General features: G+C 50.2%; 1 long non-coding RNA gene across 1 annotated transcript in view; it reads right to left on the reverse strand.

Annotated features, from left to right (window-relative positions):
- Positions 1-17,966, reverse strand: part of LOC140429492 (uncharacterized) — a 65,902-nt gene that overhangs the window by 26,586 nt on the left and 21,350 nt on the right. The gene's annotated exons all lie outside the window — the stretch shown is intronic.

Below are 17,966 nucleotides of genomic sequence, written 5' to 3' on the forward strand. Positions count from 1 at the left end.
CACAGCTGACTGGGAGACTCCGGAAAGATCACCCACTGATCCTGGTAAGACTGGAGCATAAGTCAAGGGATACAGTGACCCTGAAAGCCACAAGCATTGAGTGTTCACCCACACAATTGGAGGCTACCTCCGGCCCAATCATCTGGCATATGGACGTGACGGCTTCCCTTGAATGCTGGAGCCTCCTGCGGCACTGGATCGCTGTCATGCTGAGGAAGTTGAGTGGCGGCCTGTGCACCCTGGAGGCTGGGTAGTGTCTCCTGCAGGGACATCCTCTTTGCTCTCCAATCTGGCCCTGAACACACTGTGCCTGCGACTCAGCTCTAAGGTGATGCATCCTCTCTCTTTGTTCCCTGTCCTCCTCCTGCTGAATAGACTATACCTATCTGCAGAGTTGCAAATGGGGCTGATCCATATATGGTGGGCACCAACGGATCCCAATTCTCAGGTCCAGCAAGACTGAAATGCCCTAAAAACTGCAGATTATAGAATCCATAGAAACCCTTCAGGACAGAAGGAGGTCATTTGGACCACTGAGTCTGCACTGGCCTTCTGCAAGAGCACTGTAACTAGGCCCACTCCCCCACCCTATCCCAGTAACCCATTATTGATTATTAGCGATCCACCTACCCTGCACATCTTTGTACCGTAGGAGGAAACCGGAGCACCCGGAGGAAACCCACGCAGACACAGGGAGAATTTGCAAACTCCACACGGACAGTGACCCAAGCGGGAATCGAACCTAGGACTCTGACGCTCTGAGGCAGCAGTTCTAAACCCTGTGCCATCCTCGAGGCACAACCCCCCAAAGAAAGCAGTGAAAATGCTCAGAAGACTTCAAACTAAACCTTCACCAAACTCCCACTACCTCCTCCCACCTCAGCCTGCCTTTGCTCCTGTCCCCTTCTGCCCCGCCCTTGGATGGCAAACCCAATAAAACGGATTCGCCACCTGCCCATTGTTGCCCATGTGCCAACCTAAAAATCACACAGGCAGCGTGATATGCTGGTCAATTGGAGTTTTAATCCTCTAAGTGAATTGCCTAATTGTCAGCGGGTTCACATCCGATCCGCACTTGCACTCGCCAACCAAAATATTGCACAAGTCCACGATGGCATTGGGATGCGCGGCCAAAATCTTCCCACGCGATTTTATGCACTTCTGGGTGGTGCACGCACCCAACTACCCAGACAGTGTGAAATTTGTCCATGGAGCAGTGAGACTCATCCATATTTCCTCTAATTCTGTGCATGTGCTTAAAATGGAGCTCAATAGATTTTTGTCAAATACATAATATTAACTTACATTAGGCATACTACATGTTTTAAATGTAAATAGTTCACCTATATTCTGACATAGTGCATGGACTCTGCTGCATGATTACGATATAAGTCTGATCAAAAAAAGTCAATTATTTTCAGTGCCTAGCCCTATCTGTGTCCTTGTTTTGCAGATTTTATTTTCTCGATCATCTTAACTCTATTACCTTGTCGGGGGAACATCCTTGGATACGAAGAGTCAAGTTTATCATGGCCAATCCACCTAAACTGCACATCTTTGGACTGTGGGACGAAACTGGAGCACCCGGAGACCACGTAGACACGGGAAGAATGTGCAAACTCCACACAGACAGTCACCCAAGGCTGGAATTGAACCCGCAGCCAATGGTATTCCTTTGTTTATGAAGGGTAGCAAGGATAATCCAGGGAACTACAGGCCGGTGAGCCTTACATCAGTGGTAGGGAAACTACTGGAGAGAATTCTTCGAGACAGGATCTACTTCCATTTAGAAGCAAGTGGACGTATTAACGAGAGGCAGCACGGTTTTGTGAAGGGGAGGTCGTGTCTCACTAACTTGATAGAGTTTTTCGAGGTGGTCACCAAGATGGTTGATGCAGGTAGGGCAGTGGATGTTGTCTATATGGACTTCAGTAAGGCCTTTGACAAGGTCCCTCATGGCAGACTGGTACAAAAGGTGAAGTCACACATGATCAGAGGTGAGCTGGCAAGATGGATACAGAACTGACTAGGTCATACAAGGCAGAGAGTAGCAATGGAAGGGTGCTTTTCTGATTGGAGGATTGTGACTCGTAGTGTTCCGCAGGGATCAGTGCTGGGACCTTTGCTGTTCGTAGTATATATAAATGATTTGGAGGAAAATGTAACTGGTCTGATCAGTAAGTTTGCGGACGACACAAAGGTTGGTGGAATTGCAGATAGCGATTGAGGACTGTCGGAGGATACAGCAGGATTTAGATCGTTTGGAGACTTGGGCAGAGAGCTGGCAGATGGAGTTTAATCCGGACAAATGTTAGGTAATGCATTTTGGAAGGTCTAATACAGGTCGGGAATATACAGTGACTGGTAGAACCCTCAAGAGTATTGACAGTCAGAGAGATCTAGGTGTACAGGTCCACAGCTCACTGAAAGGGGCAACATAGGTGGAGAAGGTAGTCAAGAGGGCATATGGCATGCTCGCCTTCATTGGCCAGGGCATTGAGTATAAAAATTGGCAAGTCATGTTGCAGCTGTATAGAACCTTATTTAGGCTACACTAGGAGTATAGTGTTCAATTCTGGTCGCCATACTACCAGAAGGATGTGGAGGCTTCAGAGAGGGTGCAGAAGAGATTTACCAGGATGTTGCCTGGTATGGAGGGGATTAGCTATGAGGAAAGGTTGATTAAACTCGGCTTTTTCTCACTGGAACGACGGAGGTTGAGGGGCGACCTGGTAGAAGTCTACAAAATTATGAGCGGCATAGACAGAGTGGATGGTCAGAGACATTTTCCCAGGGTAGAGGGGTCAACTACTCGGGGGCATAGGTTTAAGGTGCGAGGGGCAAGGTTTAGAGGAGATGTACGAGGCAAATTTTTTTTACACAGAGGGTAGTAGTGCCTGGAACTCGCTACCGGAGAAGGTGGTGGAAGCAGGGACGATAGAGGCGTTTAAGGGGCATCATGACAAATACATGAATAGGATGGGAATTGAGGGATACGGACCCTGGAAGTGTAGAAGAATTTAGTTTAGACGGGCAGCATGGTTGGCGCAAGCTTGGAGTGCCGAAGGGCCTGTTCCTGTGCTGTACTTTTCTTTGTTCTTTGTGTCCATAGCGCTGTGAGGCAACAGTGCTAACCACTGTGCCACTCTATTTATTCTAACAACACTGCGGGTCTTTCTTCTAAAATATATCGGCTAATCTGGTTATTTATAAAGCAAACAGCTTTGGATATGGATTGCAGATAAAGATCGTAGCACACCATCCTCGGCAGTTAATGCAGCATAACAATTTTCTACAAATGACTGTACTCACAACCTGTCTTCATTTATGAGTTCATTGCAGACACCAATGTAGAATTGTCATTAATACGATACACATAAGACTGGTGACAGAATAACAGTGATATTTTTTCTGCTGATCCTGGCTACAATCTCCGTGAACATTAGCACATATACGCTAGCAATGGCTCAATATCCAATCAGGAGTATTCAATTTTTAGTTTGCCACTGAGGCCAGCAATCTTGCTTTGATTTAAACGGGTTTTGCTGGTGAAAAGTACGTTTTTTAATGACAATTTCAGCCGCTGACAAAGATCCGCTGTCCATGAACAAATTAGATTGTAAATTTACACTGAGGCAATTGAAGGGGTTCCATGCTGAAATGGCTCCACAGAAAGCGGATTAAATTAATGAAGCAACAAGTCACCTTTAAATGTTCAGTGTATGATCTATTCAGTCAAAGAGCATAATCATGAGTACCTTTTTAAGGATTAACAATGCTTCGATTTACTTTGAGTGCATTTTTGGGAGGGGGAAAGGGACGATTCATCCACATGAAATCAAAGCATTTGTCAATCAAGCCATTGGTAAATTGAATTAATTAAAATAATTAATGTTGTATCGGTATTCACCAAGGAGAGGGACAGGATGGATGTTGAGGCTAGGAATGGGTGAGTGAATACTCCAGGATATAATGAAGGAGGAAGTGTGGGGATATCTTAAAATGCATTAATGTAGACAAGTCTCCTGGACCGGATGGGATATATCCCAGGTTACTGCGGGAGGCATGAGAGGAATTAGCTGGGGCCTTAACAGATATCTTTGCATTATCTTTGACCACGGACGAGGTTCCAGAGGGCTGGAGAATGTCCAATGTTGTCCCTTTGTTTAAGAAGGGGAGCAGGGGTAATCTAGGTAATTATAGGCTGGTGAGTCTGACGTCAATGGTGGGGAAGCTGTTGGAGAAGATACTGAGGGACAGAATTTATTCACATTTGGAAGCAAATGGACTTGTTAGTGATAGGCAACATAGCTTTGTCTGGGGAAGGTCATGTCTTACCAACTTGATAGAGTTTTCTTGTGCAGGTGACAAAATTAATTGATGAGGGAAAGCTGTGGATGTCGTCGACATGGACTTTAGTAAGCCGTTTGGATCCCTCGTGGCAAACTGGTACAAAAGATAACTTTGCATGGGATTCGGGTTGTGCTAGCTAGATGGATAAAGAACTGGCTTGGCAACCCTATGTATTTACATTATGTATTTATGTATGTCCTATGTTTTTTCATACATGGAACAATCTGTCTGGACTGTATGCAGAACAATTCTTTTCACTGTACCTTGGGACACATGACAATAAATCAAATCCAAATCCAAAAGGAGACAGAGAGTTACAATGAAAGGAGTTTTTCAGAATGGAGATCTGTAACTATTGTTGTCCACATGGATCAGTGCTGGGACCACTATTATTTGTAATATATATAAATGATCTGGGGGCAGCACGGTGGCGCAGTGGATAGCACTGGGACTACGGCGCTGAGGACCCGGGTTCGAATCCCGGCCCTGGGTCACTGTCCGTGTGGAGTTTGAACATTCTCCCCATGTCTGCGTGCTCCGGTTTCCTCCCACAACCCAAGATGTGCAGGTTAGGTGGATTGGCCACACTAAATTGCCCCTTAATTGGGAAAAAAATAATAATTAGGTACTCTAAATTTAGTTTTTTTTTAAATGATCTGGAGGAAAATGTAGATGGTCTGATTAGAATAATAGAATCATAGAATTTACAGTGCAGAAGGAGGCCATTCAGCCCATTGAGTCTGCACCGGCCTCTGGAAAGAGCTTCCTACTAAGGCCACGCCTTTACCCTATCCCTGTAATCCAGTAATCCGACCTAACCTGTTGGACACTAAGGGACAATTTAGCGCGGCCAATCCACCTAACATGCACATCTTTGGACTGTGGGAGGAAACTGGAGCACCCGGAGGAAATCCATGTAGACACTAGCAAGTTTGCAGATGACACTGAGATAGGTGGAGTTGCAGAAAGTGAAGGGCACTGTCAGCGAATACAGCAGAATATAGATAGATTGGAGAGTTGGGCAGAGAAATGGCAGATGGAGTTCAATCCAGATAAATGCGAGGGGATACATTTTGGAAGATCAAATTCAGGTGTGAATTATACAGTCAATGGCCGAACCCTTAGGAGCATTGATATACAGAGGGATCTGAGTGTTCAGGTCCATAGTTCCATGAAAGTGGAAATGCTTTTGGGTAAGTTGGTCAAGAAGGCATACGGCATGCTTGCCTTCATTGGCTGGGACATTGAGTACAAGAGCTGGCAGGTGATGTTACAGTTGTTTAAAACTTTGGTTAGACCGCATTTGGAATATTGCATGCAGTCTGGTCGCCACACTACCAGAAGGACATGGATGCTTTGGCGAGAGTGCAAAGAGGATTTACCAGGATGTTGCCTGGTTTGGAGGGTGCTAGCTATGAGGAAGGTTGAATGAATTGAGATTGTTTTCTTTGGAAAAAATCTTTTGGAGGCTGAGGGGAGACATGATTGTGGTCTACAAAATTACAAGAGGTATAGACAGGTGAATAATCAGAAGCTTTTTCCCAGAGTGGAAGTGTCAATTACAAGGGGGCACAGGTTGAAGGTGAGAGGGGGAAAGTTTAGGGAAGAGGAAGGGGAAAGTTTTTCACTCAGAGGGTGGTGGGTGCCTGGAACACGTTGCCAGTGGAGGAGGTGGAGGCAGGCACGATAGCAACGTTTAAGATGTATCTTGATAGACACATGAATGGGTGGGGAATGGAGGGATATAGAAATCGACTGTCTTCTAAGCAACACTTCATGGAAGATACAAAGTGAAACGCTTGAGTAATTGGAATGCGCTTACCTCTCTTTGATGTGGTCAATAATTACAAACATTGACGTTTCACCACTTAGGCCACTGAAGTGTGACGGGATATGAATGAATCAAAGCTGCAGATGATTTGTAAAGGCCGTCAATCACAAACCACTACTAGAAAGCTAAGAATGGTTTGCAGCTAATGGATCTTTGGGGACCAGATGCAGGCCACAGCTGTTCTCCTTCGAGGTATAGACACATGGAGCTTCAAGGTTACTATTACAGCTGCAATTCCTCTCACCGCCCCTGTCTGGATGACTCTCTAGTTTCCAGACAGAAGTTTCTTTTCTGGGAGGGAGGGGAATGGGGGGTAATTGTGATGGGGGTCCATGGGGGCAGAGGGTTCCTGTGGGGGGGTCCCCTATTACAGGCATTTTCAAAGTGGGGGTCGCGACTGTGGGTGGTCACGGGCTGATGTCGGGAGGGTCTCCAAGCCGTCCATCGCGGCGTTCCCGCTGCCAGGAATTCACACGCAACAGCTGCAGCTGGCGGCTTTTAACAAATGTCGGCTGCGAGTGGCATTAAAAATGGCAGCCGCAACCTGCTGAAAAATGTGGGCGCACTACGCATGCGTGCCCACTTATCAGTGCGCATGCGGCCCGGGAGTGTTGGGACCTGAACTCGGGGTCAAAGTGCGATCGCGGCATGGTGATCACAGATGATGAACAAGGCTACGACCTCGATCTATTTTGTATCCCGAAATATTACTACAATGATCTGGAAAGAGTATATATTCCTCATGGTTTAATCATGGACAGAATTGAACATTTGGCAAGGGAGAGTATGAAAGCCATGGGAAATCATCACATGATCATCCTCTGTGTACGGAACGGTGGCTATAAGCTTTTTGCTGTCCTTTTAGACTACATTAAAGCATTGAATCGAAACAGTCAATCCCAATGACGGTGGACTTCATCAGCTTGAAGAATTACTGTCATGACCAGTCAACAGGGAGATGCTCAGAGCTTACGAACTGAGGTACAAATCCATGGATTCCGCCTGATTGGAGTGAGATCATGAGGACCAAGCAGGCTCACCTCTCGCATTAAAGGTAAGAGAAAATGGTGGGTCGCGAATGTCGCCGTTGTGGGTCGCGAATGTCGACCGGCGTGGGTCGCGAAGGTTGGCCGGTTGGTAAATATAGGTCCCCGGAAAAAAAGTTTGCAAAACACTGCCCTATTACGTGGGTCCCTGGGGGGGGGGGGGGGGGTCTCCCTATTACAGGGGTCCCTAGTGTAGCCACCTGGGTTGGCCACTTCCCGACTTTAAAATGGAGATCCGCTAAGAATGCAGGGAAATTCAGCCAATGCAGGAAAAACAAGCAGGTGCAACGTTTCCTGTAATCAGAACTTGCAGGAACCCAGACAGCACTGAAACTAACAACCATTTACATACTGATGAGCGATCCCCGGGAACAATTGGAAACAGTTAAGGTAAACAAGGCCAAGCCAGACTCCTCAGCGCCAGCAGGAGCCAAGACAAAGGAAGGCCAATCGACACTTGGGAACCGCCCAGCGATCAGGGAACAGCTCCAGTATTGGAGAAATCGGTCCAAGTGATCAGAACTTAGTCCAATCACTTGGAACCAGGTACGGGGTCCGCCCCGAATGGCGCGAAGCCCCTGGGACTATAAAAGTTCAATTTGTCCTTCTTGGCAGGGTCTCTCAGCAGCTCAAAACAACCCTTGACAGTGACCCGCCTAGTAGCTGCACCAACCATGTAAGTCTCCAGTCAACGCATGCTACGAGATAGGCGCTCCTAGCTACCAGTCTATACCAGCTTTGAAGCCTGCAGACTCAGAATCGAACGAAAGGGTATTTGTTCCCCTGACCTGGTGGGCCAGTTCCAAAGCTAAGTATAGGCCTTTTAGTGTTACAGATAGTCTAGTAAGTAGAGTTTTATACATGAGTAGTGATTGACTGTGTATAATAAATGTGCTTTGATTTGAAACGTACTAACTGGTGTATTGAGTTATTGATCAGCACTTGAACTTGAACCTCGTGGTGGTATCATAAAGATACCTGGCGACTCTAGAGCAAAGGTTATAAAACAGAGCAAATTCACGTGTGTGAAGCCATACGAGGCAGCAAACAATGACCATTCCTGGCTGGCAAAACAGGGCCCATTGTCCGACATGACAGTCATCGGAATGCCGTGTCTTTGCAGGCCCTGATGACAGCAGACAACATTAAATCGTGCAGGCGAATGACTTCAGGGTAGTTTGAGAAGTAGTCAACTATGATGACATAGTCCCTGCCGAGCGCGTGAAACAGGTCGACACCCACTTTCGCCCAGGGGGACGTCACCAGCTCATGGGGCAGAAGCGTCTCAGGAGGTTGCGCCGGCTGAAACCTTTGGCATGTTGTACAGTTAAGCACCATGTTGGCAATATCGTCACTGATGCCCGGCCAGTATACCGCCCCTCGGGCCCTCCGTCTGCACTTCTCGACCCCCAAGTGGCCTTTGTGTAGTTGGTCGAGAACCAGCTGACGCATGCTGTGCGGAATCACAATCCGGTCCAGCTTCAGAAGGACACCATCAATGATGGCTAGGTCGTCTTGTACATTGTAGAACTGCGGGCACTGCCCTTTGAGCCATCCTCCCATCATGTGGCGCATCACTCGCTGCAGAAGGGGGTCGGCCGCAGTCTCTCGGCGGATACGGGCCAGACTGGAGTCGTCAGCCGGCAGATTTGCCGATGTGAAAGCCACCTGTGCCTCGACCTGACATACGAACCCCTCCGCATCTGGTGGCGTGCTCACTGCTCTGGTTAGGGCATCCGCCATGATGAGGTCCTTCCCTGGAGTGTAGACCAGTTGGAAGTCGTACCTCCTGAGTTTAAGTAGGATGTGCTGGAGGCGAAGGGTCATCTCGTTCAGGTCCTTGTTTATTATGCTGACCAGGGGGCGGTGGTCAGTTTCGACAGTGAACCGGGGAAGACCATATACGTAATCATGGAACTTGTCTAAACCGGTTAGCAAGCCCAGGCACTCTTTTTCGATCTGCGCGTAGCGCTGCTCTTTGGGGGTCATGGCCCGCGATGCATAGGCAACTGGGGCCCATGATGCTGTGTCATCCCGCTGCAGGAGCACTGCTCCAATGCCGGATTGGCTGGCATCAGTTGAGATTTTGGTGGCACGAGACGTGTCAAAAAATGCCAACACTGGTGCAGTGGTGAGTTTGCGTTTGAGCGCCTCCCATTCCAGCTGGTGTGTGTGTTGCCACTGGAACACTGTGGATTTTCTGACGAGGTGGCGCAGAGTCGTCGTGTGGGTGGCAAGGTTGGGAATGAACTTCCCCAGGAAGTTGACCATGCCAAGGAAGCGTAGGACAGCTTTCTTGTCGGCCGGCTGCGGCATGGCTGTGATGGCGCTCACCTTGTCTGCATCCGGACGGACCCCTGACCGGGAGATATGGTCCCCCAGGAACTTCAGCTCGGTCTGGCCAAAGGAGCACTTGGCTCGGTTGAGGCGCAGGCCGTTTTCCCGTATGCGGGCAAAAACGCGTTGGAGACGATATATGTGCTCCTGCGGTGTGGTGGACCAGATGATGACATCGTCCACATATACGCACACCCCTTCGATGCCTTCCATCATCTGCTCCATGATTCTAGGGAAGACCTCGGATGCCGAGATGATGCCAAATGACATCCGGTTGTAGCAGAATCTACCGAAAGGGGTGTTGAAGGCGCATAGCTTTCGGCTGGATGGGTCCAGTTGGATCTGCCAAAACCCCTTAGAAGCATCCAGTTTCGTGCATATCTTTGCCTGGGCCATTTCACTGGTGATCTCCTCCCCTTTGGGTATGGGATGATGTTCCCTCATAATATTATTATTGAGGTCTTTGGGGTCAATACAGATACGGAGCTCGCCGGAGGGCTTCTTGACACACACCATGGAGCTGACCCATGGCGTGGGCTCCGTGACCCTGGATAGGACCCCTTGTTCCTGGAGATCCTGCAGCTGCTGCTTGAGGCGGTCATTAAGTGGCGCAGGAACCCTGCGAGGTGCGTGAACGACCGGGATGGCGTCCAGTTTGAGGCGAATTTGGTAGGTGTATGGCAGTGATCCCATGCCCGCGAATGCCTCCTGGTTGTGGGCTGTGCGTTGAACTCTGCATCTGGGAAGTCAGACGTGTCGTCTCAAGAGAGAGAGAGTGGACTTGTTGCACAAGGTGGAGAGTCTTGCATGCCTGTGCGCCCAGCAGGGAGTCCTTCGATGAACCGACTATCTCGAACGAGAGTGTGGCCGTGTGTGTGTTGTGTGTCACCTGGCAGGATCGCATGGCCGGGATAACGTTCCCGTTGTAGTCGACCATCTTGTACCAGGATGGCCGGATTGGTGGTCTGACCTTCATGGCGCAGAAGGCTGACCATGCTATGAGGTTGGCGGAGGCGCCAGTGTCCAGGCGGAAAGTGATCGGCGATCGGTTGACCGTCAGGGTGGCACACCATTCATCGCCCGGATTGATGGTGTTGACCCGGTTCCCATCAATGACCGAAACCCGGAAGGCGTCTTGGTCATCTGTGTCATCGGTTTGGATGTCATGATGTGGAGGCTGAATGGTCCGCACGTTCCTGCGAGGTTGTCGGAGATGTGGAAGATCAACAGGTTGAGCCGCTCGACAGTAGGCAGCGTAGTGACCCACCTTGCCACAGCGTATGCATTGTCGGGTTTTTGTGGGACATTGCCCTTTTAAATGTGCAGCTCCACAGTTGCCACACGTCATGACATCATGGTGTTCGTTATGCCTCTGCGCATGCGCAGTTTGGTCTTGCGTCGGGCGCGCCTGCGCAGCACGTCCCTCAGTGTTGCCGTAGGTTTTGGCACGCACAAACGCGGGAGGCCTTGAAAAGCGCGCGAAACGGCCGCCCTCGTCCGGGCCGCGGGCCGGGAGAAACTCGATTGCCTGGACGCGTTCGGCCTCGTGGGTGGCCTGGCTTGCTGATTCGGTCGCGTGGGGCCCCCTCCGTGCCGATTCGGTCGCCTGAAATTGGGCATAGCGGCTAGTCGCATTCTCATGCAGGACACAGGCTTCAACTGCAGATACTGCAGGGGCAGCACGGTAGCATTGTGGATAGCACAATTGCTTCACAGCTCCAGGGTCCCAGGTTCGATTCCCCACTGGGTCACTGTCTGTGCGGAGTCTGCACATCCTCCCCGTGTGTGCGTGGGTTTCCTCCGGGTGCTCCGGTTTCCTCCCACAGTCCAAAGATGTGCAGGTTAGGTGGATTGGCCATGATAAATTGCCCTTAGTGTCCAAAATTGCCCTTAGTGTTGGGTGGGGTTACTGGGTTATGGGGATAGGGTGGAGGTGTTGACCTTGGGTAGGGTGCTCTTTCCAAGAGCCGGTGCAGACTCGATGGGCCGAATGGCCTCCTTCTGCACTGTAAATTCTATGATGCTAAGGTGAGGCCTCTTATTTTTAGAAGCTGCTGGCGTAGGCTGCCCGAGGCAACCCCAAAAACGATCTGGTCCCGGATCATGGACTCTGAGGTGGTGTCGTAACCGCAGGACTGCGCGAGTTTGCGGAGGTGCGTCAGGAAGGACTGAAAGAGCTCATCCTTACCTTGCAGGCGCTGCTGAAAGACATACCTCTCAAAGCTCTCGTTGACCTCAACGTTGAAGTGCTTGTCGAGCTTGAGGAGGACCGTGTCATACTTAGCTTTGTTCTCGCCGTCCGCGAACACCAAGGACCTGTATACATGGATGGCGTGCTGACCTGCGGTAGTGAGGAGCATGGTAATCTTCGTTTCGTCCGAGGCGCCCTGTTTTTCATTGGCCTGCATGAAGAGTTCGAAGCGCTGTTTGAAGAGCGTCCAATTTTTGCCCAGGTTCCCAGCGACTTGCAACGGCTGCGGTTTGTTGAGGGTGTCCATGGCTCAGGATGGCAGATTTGCTGGTAGGTATCGATTCACTTCTGGTACCATGATGTGTTGGGTGCTCTGAGGTACAGACGAGCCAACACGGTTGCGATTGGTACAACGCAGTTTTATTCCATTAAACTATTTATACATCAAACTTGGTACTCAGCACGTTGTGACTGTGTGAGTGTCTTGCTAATGAGGTCCTGGCCCTGTGCCGTCTCCAGATGGACTGCTCAGGAAGTGTTGTGTTTCTTGTTTTATACTGTGTCTGCTCTTGTCTATGATTGGCTGTCGTGTTATGTGTGCTAATTGGTCCGTTGCTCTGTCTATCATTATGTATGTGTTATGATGTATGTTTGAATATCATGACAGAGGCGATGTGTGAGAGGGTGAGGAAATCTATGCAAAACTACCTGCAGGCCAATGACACAGGGGAAGTCTCAGCTGCGGTGCTCTGGGAGGCGCTGAAGGCAGTGGTGAGAGGGGAGCTGATCTCGATTCGAGCACATCGGGACAGGACGGACAGGGCAGAAATGGACCGACTGATAAGGGAGATCTTACAGACAGGCAGGAGATATGCGGAGACCCTGAGGGAAGAGCTACTAAGGGAATGACGAAGGCTACAGACTGAGTTTGGGGTGTTGTCCACAGGTAAGACTGTGGAGCAGCTTAGGAAGGTGAGGGGTGCGATCTATGAGCACGGGGAGAAAGCCAGTAAAATGCTGGCACAGCAACTGAGGAAGAGGGAGGCGGCCAGGGAAATAGGGAAGGTAGTCGACGGGGGGGGGGGGGGGGGGGGGGGGGACACGGACGGACGGACTTGGTAGGTGATCCGGCAAGGCTGAACAAGGTGTTCAGGGACTTCTATAGTAAGCTTTACACCTCAGAACCACCCCCTCTCCCCCTGCGCCCCCCCCCCCCCCCTCCCCAGAGCTGGAGGGGATGAGGCACTTTCTGGATGGACTGACCTTCCCAAAAGTGGGCAGGGGATTGGTAGATGGGTTGGGGGCCCCAATCAGGACCGAAGAAATATTGAGAGGCTTGAGGGCCATGCAATCGGGTAAAGCCCCAGAGCCGGATGGGTATCCGGTGGAGTTTTATAAAAAGTTCTCTGAGATAGTGGGGCCGGTGCTGGTTAGGGATTTAATGAGGCAAGAGACAGAGGGGTTTTACCCCCCGACGATGTCACAGGCCACCATCTCCCTGATATTGAAACGGGACAAAGTCCCGGAGGCATGTGAGTCCTATAGGCCGATCTCTCTGCTCAACGTAGATGCTAAAATACTGGCCAAGCTCTTGGCGGCTAGGATTGAGGACTGTGTGCCGGACGTTATTATGGAAGATCAAACCGGGTTAGTCAAGGGCAGGCAGCTGGTGGCCAACCTAAGAAGGCTGCTGAATGTGGGACAGAGTTTCATTGTATGCCGACGACCTGCTCTTATACATCACGGATCCAATGGCTGGGATGGATGAAATCATGGGGATCCTGAAGGAATTCGGCCGGTTCTCGGGGTACAAACTGAACATGGCAAAGAGTGAGTTGTTTGTAGTCCAGGCGAGGGGCCAGGAGGGTAGTTGAGGGGCTGCCGTTCAGGCCAGTAGGGGACAGCTTTAGATACTTAGGGACACAGGTGGCGCGTTGGGGCCGGTTGCACAAGTTGAACTTATCTCGGTTGGTGGAGCAAACGAGGGTCGAGTTCCGGAGGTGGGATGCACTCCCACTGACACTAGCGGGAAGAATGCAGATGGTTAAAATGACAATCCTCCCGAAATTCCTGTTCATATTCCAGTGTCTCCCCATTTCCGTGGTCTTTTTTCAAGAAGGTCAATAAAATGATTATGGGATTCGTGTGGGCGGGAAAGTCCCCGCGGGTGAGGAGATTGATGCTCGAGAGGAACCGAGGGGAAGGGGGCTGGCGCTGCCAAACTTTAGTAATTACTACTGGGCGGCCAACATAGCTGTGATAAGGAAGTGGATGGTGGGTGCGGGGTCGGTTTAGGGGCGGATGGAGGCCGCTTCGTGCAGGGGCACCAGTTTGGCAGCCCTGGTTACGGCGCCCCTGCCGCTCCTGCCGGCACGGTACTCTGCCAGCCCTATAGTGGTGGCGACTTTGTGGATCTGGGGCCAATGGAGAAGGCACGTGGGGGAAGTGAGAGCATCAGTTTGGTCCCCAATTTGTGACAATCATCGGTTTGCCCGGGGAATACGGACGGTGGGTTCCGAGCATTGCGGAGGGCTGGGATTGAGAGGATGGGGGATCTGTTCTTGGAAGGGAGCTTCCCGAGCATGAGGGCGTTAGAGGAGAAATTTGGGCTGGCGAGAGGGAATAATTGCAGGTACTTGCAGGTGCGGGACTTTCTACGCAGACAGATTCCATCCTTCGCACGCCTGCCACTTAGGGGGATCCAGGACAGGGTAGTGTCCAGTGGATGGGTGGGGGAGGGGAGGGTCTCGGATATATACAAGGAACTTATGGGAGCAGAGGAGATACAGACCGAGGAGCTGAAGCTTAAGTGGGAAGAGGAGCTCGGGGGTGAGATGGAAGAGGGCTTATGGGCGGAGGCTTTGAGTCGGATAAACGCGACCCCAACATGCGCCTGATTCAATTCAAGGTCACATGACAATGGCCTGGATGAGCAAATTTTTCAGAGTGGAGGATAGGTGCGCCAGATGTTCGGTAGGGCCGGCGAACCATGTCCACATGTTTTGGGCATGTCCGAAACTCAGGGGGTACTGGCAGGGGTTCGCCGATGTTATTTCCCGGGTACTGAAAACAGGGGTGGTTATTTGGGGGGTTTCGGAGGACCCGGGAGTCCAGGAGGAGAGAGAGGCTGGGGGTAGTTAGGTCCTTGCAGGAGGGGAGCTTGTTGTCTTGCACTATCATGATTGTTTTTTTGCACACTGTTTTATATTGTTGTTGTTTATTGTGCCAAAATGTCTTAATAAATTTGTCTATCAAAGATCCCCTACCAGCCAAAAAATAAATAAATAAAAATAAAGTGGTCCCTGTGGGTTATCCACTTACAGGGATCCCTGTAGGGGGTACTCCCTCTTTCAAGGCTCCCTGGGACGGGGTGGACCGAAGATGATCTCAAATGGTCTCTACCAGCGTGGCCCTAACGTTGCCCCCTTGGCCCACACAAGGTCCACCACGCCAGGCCACACTGGCCGAGACCATAAGTGATCCATGCCCACATGATTCCTGGCCTGGGGGAACCGGAGAATCACAGAAGGCCGGAGCATAGGGCGCCCATCTTGCTAAATAGAGGCAAATGGGTCATTAAAACCTATTTGCATTTATTTACATCTCCCACCGGCGCATATAGTGGATCTCATTCACACCGCCACGGTACCCAACGCCAATCCCAATCTTCCCCTGATGCTTAATTCTCCTTCCCCCTCGAGGAACACATTCCAGGCTTCCCGGGATGCAGAATCCCACCCTGTATGTTTTCAAGAAACAGTTAGATTTAGCATTTGGGGCGAATGGGATCAAAGGATATGGGGGGGAAGGCGCGATTAGGCGACTGAGTTGGAAGATCAGCCATGATCTTGAGGAAGGAGCAGTGCTCCGAAAGCTAGTGTTTGAAACACACCTGTTGGACTTTAACCTGGTGTTGTAAGACTTCTTACTATGATCATAATGAATGGCGGATGAGGCTAGATGGGCCGAATGGCCTCCTCATGCTCCTATTTTCTATGTTTCTAAGCTGAACGGGAAATTTAGTGTGTGGATTCTGGAAGTATCCTTCACAGCTTTAACAAACCGGTGCCAATTTTAAGGTCAAGGCAAAACTATATCGAGCTCATATGGGCAGCCTGTGAATGATATTAGTGTTGATGGTTTTCTATAACAATCAGTAGCAATGGCTTTTCGATGATCAAAGGTGATAACTTCGCCACTTTACAGAAAGCACTTCACACAGACAATATTGAGCTGCAGAAGTTTCAGGGCAGCACAACTTTAGCTCTGGATATTCATGCACATGAAGTAAAGAAACTTGATGATTGATATCAGCAGATTGGCAGCATTATTGTAGAGGAACAAACACTAAACAATTCCTTTCATGAGACCTGACGAAAGATTCAGCTCTCAAGAAGAGCTATTAGGACTCAAAACGTTGTGATAAATGTTCCAACCCCACCTGCTGCGGGAATGGTCGCAGGCGTGACAGACCATTTAACGGACCATTAAAACATCTGTTGACCCCGGGTGGGATTTACTGGTCCCCAGGCGGGAGGGCGGGACCGACAGTCCTGCCTGGCTACTCTGTTTCTCTCTCCACAGATGCTGGCAGGCCTACTGAATTTTACCAATATTTTCCATTTTTATTTATTTATTTTTTTAATAAATATTTTATTGAAAATTTTTGGTCAACCAACACAGTACATTGTGCATCCTTTACACAATATTATAACAGCACAAATAACAATGACCTATTTTATATAAGCAAAAAACAAAAAATGAATAAATATTAAATAACAAAAATGAAAACTAGCCCTAATTGGCAACTGCCTTGTCACAAGTTACACCCCCCCCCGCCCCCCCCCCCCACCCCTCCCCCCCCCCCCCCCCCCCCCCAATCCTGGGCCGCTGCTGCTGCCTTCTTTTTCCCCTTCCATCTATCTATCCGCAAGGTATTCGACGAACGGTTGCCACCGCCTGGTGAACCCTTGAGCCGACCCCCTTAGGACGAACTTAATCCGCTCTAGCTTTATAAACCCCGCCATGTCATTTATCCAGGTCTCCACCCCCGGGGGCTTGGCTTCCTTCCACATTAGCAATATCCTGCGCCGGGCTACTAGGGACGCAAAGGCCAAAACATCGGCCTCTCTCGCCTCCTGCACTCCCGGCTCTTGTGCTACCCCAAATATAGCCAACCCCCAGCTTGGTTCGACCCGGACCCCCACTACTTTTGAAAGCACCTTTGTCACCCCCATCCAAAACCCCCGTAGTGCCGGGCATGACCAAAACATATGGGTATGATTCGCTGGGCTTCTCGAGCACCTCGCACACCTATCCTCCACCCCAAAAAATTTACTGAGCCGCGCTCCAGTCATATGCACCCTGTGTAATACCTTAAACTGAATCAGGCTTAGCCTGGCACACGAGGACGACGAGTTTACCCTACTTAGGGCATCCGCCCACAGCCCCTCCTCGATCTCCTCCCCCAGCTCTTCTTCCCATTTCCCTTTTAGTTCATCTACCATAGTCTCCCCTTCGTCCCTCATTTCCCTATATATATCTGACACCTTACCATCCCCCACCCATGTCTTTGAGATCACTCTGTCCTGCACCTCTTGTGTCGGGAGCTGCGGAAAATCCCTCACCTGTTGCCTCGCAAAAGCCCTCAGTTGCATATACCTGAATGCATTCCCTTGGGGCAACCCATATTTCTCGGTCAGCGCTCCCAGACTCGCGAACTTCCCATCCACAAATAGATCTTTCAGTTGCGTTATTCCTGCTCTTTGCCACATTCCATATCCCCCATCCATTCCCCCCGGGGCAAACCTATGGTTGTTTCTTATCGGGGACCCCCCCAAAGCTCCAGTCTTTCCCCTATGCCGTCTCCACTGTCCCCAAATCTTCAGTGTAGCTACCACCACCGGGCTTGTGGTGTAGTTCCTCGGTGAGAACGGCAATGGGGCTGTCACCATAGCCTGCAGGCTAGTCCCCCTACAGGACGCCCTCTCTAATCTCTTCCACGCCGCTCCCTCCTCCTCTCCCATCCACTTACTCACCATTGAAATATTAGCGGCCCAATAGTACTCACTTAGGCTCGGTAGTGCCAGCCCCCCCCTATCCCTGCTACGCTGTAAGAATCCCTTCCTCACTCTCGGGGTCTTCCCGGCCCAAACAAAACCCATGATGCTCTTTTCAATCCTTTTTAAAAAAGCCTTCGTGATCACCA

Source organism: Scyliorhinus torazame, chromosome 1, assembly GCF_047496885.1.
Source record: "Scyliorhinus torazame isolate Kashiwa2021f chromosome 1, sScyTor2.1, whole genome shotgun sequence".
In the NCBI taxonomy this organism is placed as follows: domain Eukaryota; kingdom Metazoa; phylum Chordata; class Chondrichthyes; order Carcharhiniformes; family Scyliorhinidae; genus Scyliorhinus; species Scyliorhinus torazame.